Consider the following 2,778-nt stretch of genomic DNA (forward strand, 5'->3'; position numbering starts at 1 on the left):
AGCCTTATACAAGCATTACAGAAAACTGTTTGGCAGACCTGATGTATAATAGATTCCCCTCATAATTATCGGATTCTTTTCATTTACCTGCTTAAAGTAGACAACAGAAGACATCAAAGGTAACTAGAAGACACTAGAGGAAAACATTAAGTGATGGACATGAATTACCTGTTGACCAGTGTCCTCTAAACCAGGCAGCTTCATCCCATTGTGGCTCTGACATGAGCACAGACTGGGAGCTCCCACAGGGCGTGTCAGGTTCACATGTAGTCATCTCGCAATTTGATACAAAAGTAAATCAGTCAATTTAATGTAAACACTGCATAATATTTTATTCTTTTAATAAATGTTCTACCTCTTGGGTCAAAGACATGCCCACACACCAGACTAGTGAGAAGGAATTCTACTCTCATATTTTGTCCTGCTTTGTCAACCTCTGTCTGCTGTCCAATAGACTATGCCTAGTGGGGGACATTTCACTCATCTTGAATAAACCCTGCTGAGTGGGGACATTTCACACACCTGTACGTTCTCTGTTATCAGATAACGTTAACATACACTGAAACATAACCATAAAAGGTGCATGATGGGGACGTCGTGAATGTCCCACACTACAGCGACATTTTGCCCCGGGAAAATTACTCAACACGGTTTAGATGTGTTTTCTACATATCCCTTAATCATTAGCCTTATACAAGCATTACAGAAACTGTTTGGCAGACCTGATGCATAATAGATTCCCCTCATAATTATCATATTTCTTTTCATTTACCTGCTTAAAGTAAACAACAGAAGACGTGAAAGGTGACTAGAAGACACTAGAGGGAAATATTTAGTGATGGACATGAATTACCTGGTGACCAGTGTCCTCTAACCAGGCAGCTTCATCCCACTGTGGCTCTGACATGAGCACAGACTGGGAGCTCACACAGGACGTCTCAGGTTCACATGTAGTCATCTGCAATTTGATACAAAAAGTAAATCAGTCAATTTCATGTAAACACTGCATAATATTATATTATTTTAATACATTTTCTAAAGGACATGTCTCTTGGGTCAAATACATCCCCACACACCAAACTAGCGAGAAAGGATTCTATGGTCATATTTGTCCTGCTTTGTCAACCTGTCTGCTGTCACATAGACTATGCCTAGTGGGGACATTTCACACATGTTGAATTAACTGTGTGAATTTCGCACACCTGTACGTTCTCCTTTATCAGATACTTAACATAAAGTTTCACTGAAACAAAACCATACAAGATGTATTGTGGGGACGTCGGGAACGTCCCAGACTACAGTGACATTTGGCCCTGATTCAGATGCCTCCTGAATATCCAATGTTTTAATATACAATAGAAAAAATGATCATTTATTGAAATTGATTTATATAGTTTCAAAGAAAGATACCATCAATCATTAAGTTATTCCAAGACATTCTTGAATTGTATATACCTTAACACTAGTTGTAACACGTACCTGCTTGGGCAGTCCTCTCCTCCATAATTATATGCAATTTCTTCACCTTCTTTTATGTCTTGGAGAGCAAAGAGACAGAGGTGTGTGCTTCCTGCAATGTCTATTCTCTTCATCCTGGCATTGGGATGTCTGTGGTCATCGTTCACCAAGCGGCCGAAGGAACCATCTTCTCTAGAGGCGTCAATGCTTTAAAACCACAAATAAAAATAGAGAAAAACGGAAAAAATATTATTATTACTTTTCATTAAAACATCATTTACTAGCATACAAGATCACAGTTTTACATGAGTTATTGATTGAGTAAGCCTATAAGTTAACGTCGCAATGGATTCCGGAAAGTTGACCCAAATGCAGGGGATGACAAGCAGAACATTTCCATAGATAAATAATGACTAGATATCGCCTAAGCTGCGCTGTTCAGTGGAACGTATGCGTCAATGGTAACATATAAATTGTAAAAAGACACACCGTGTGAAGCAGTGTTGTTTTTCGTCAGGCAAGATGAAAACGAAAATGACGTCGTCAGACCCCTTTTTTCCATGACGAAAATGAGACGAACGTCACCAAAGCCATATAAAGACTAAAATGTGACGAAAAAATGTAGACATTTTCGTCAGACGAGAACTAGACGAGACTAAATTGTTAGTGAGAGCATGTGAGCGGAGCGGAGCGTGGAGCGGGGTGGTGGAGCGGAGCGGAAGAAAATACGTTGGAGCGGGTTGGAGCGCAGAGCGGTTTTAAATTCAAAGGCCGGAGCGGGGATTTCACTCCGCTCCAGTCCGCTCTAGTCCGCTCTAGTCCGCTCCGTTTTTAACTGCTTCTAGCGGCTTACATGTAGGTGGTTCACGTAGAATATAATGGGTTTCAATGGGAGCATCCAAGCAACCTGATTGGATAAAACGCGTCACGTGAGACCCCCCCCCCCCCCCGGCACCACTGGCTCGTGTGCTCGCGCGCAGCTGCGCCTGCACGCACACGGCACACACACACTCATACACTACAGAGAGAGGCTGGTGGACGAGTTTTCGTCTGACTAAAACTAGACTAAAACCTTTTGAGTTTTCGTCAGACTAAAACTAGACTAAACTTTCAAAGATAGAAATGACTAAAATGGGACTAAAACTAAGAAGCATTTCGTCAAAAAGACTAAGACTAAAACTAAATCTAAAATGCCTGCCAAAAACAACACTGGTGTGAAGTTGTTTTTTAATTTTGGCAAGTAGCCATGTAATAAGCGGGATAATGTATAGAACGTCGCCGGTCATTATCGCAAAATAAGCCCCTTCACGGCAAAGCAAG

At 41.2% G+C, this 2,778-nt stretch overlaps 1 long non-coding RNA gene across 1 annotated transcript; it reads right to left on the reverse strand.

The window, feature by feature from the left end:
• Positions 1-219: 219 nt before the first annotated feature.
• On the reverse strand, positions 220-1,957 carry LOC130373495 (uncharacterized). The gene is made up of 3 exons (XR_008893519.1): positions 1,480-1,957; positions 854-958; positions 220-274 (listed from the first exon to the last, which is right to left on the reverse strand). It is a non-coding gene; the product is annotated as an uncharacterized LOC130373495 (long non-coding RNA).
• Between the last annotated feature and the right edge of the window lie 821 nt (positions 1,958-2,778).

This window comes from Gadus chalcogrammus, chromosome 20, assembly GCF_026213295.1.
Source record: "Gadus chalcogrammus isolate NIFS_2021 chromosome 20, NIFS_Gcha_1.0, whole genome shotgun sequence".
NCBI classification, from domain to species: domain Eukaryota; kingdom Metazoa; phylum Chordata; class Actinopteri; order Gadiformes; family Gadidae; genus Gadus; species Gadus chalcogrammus.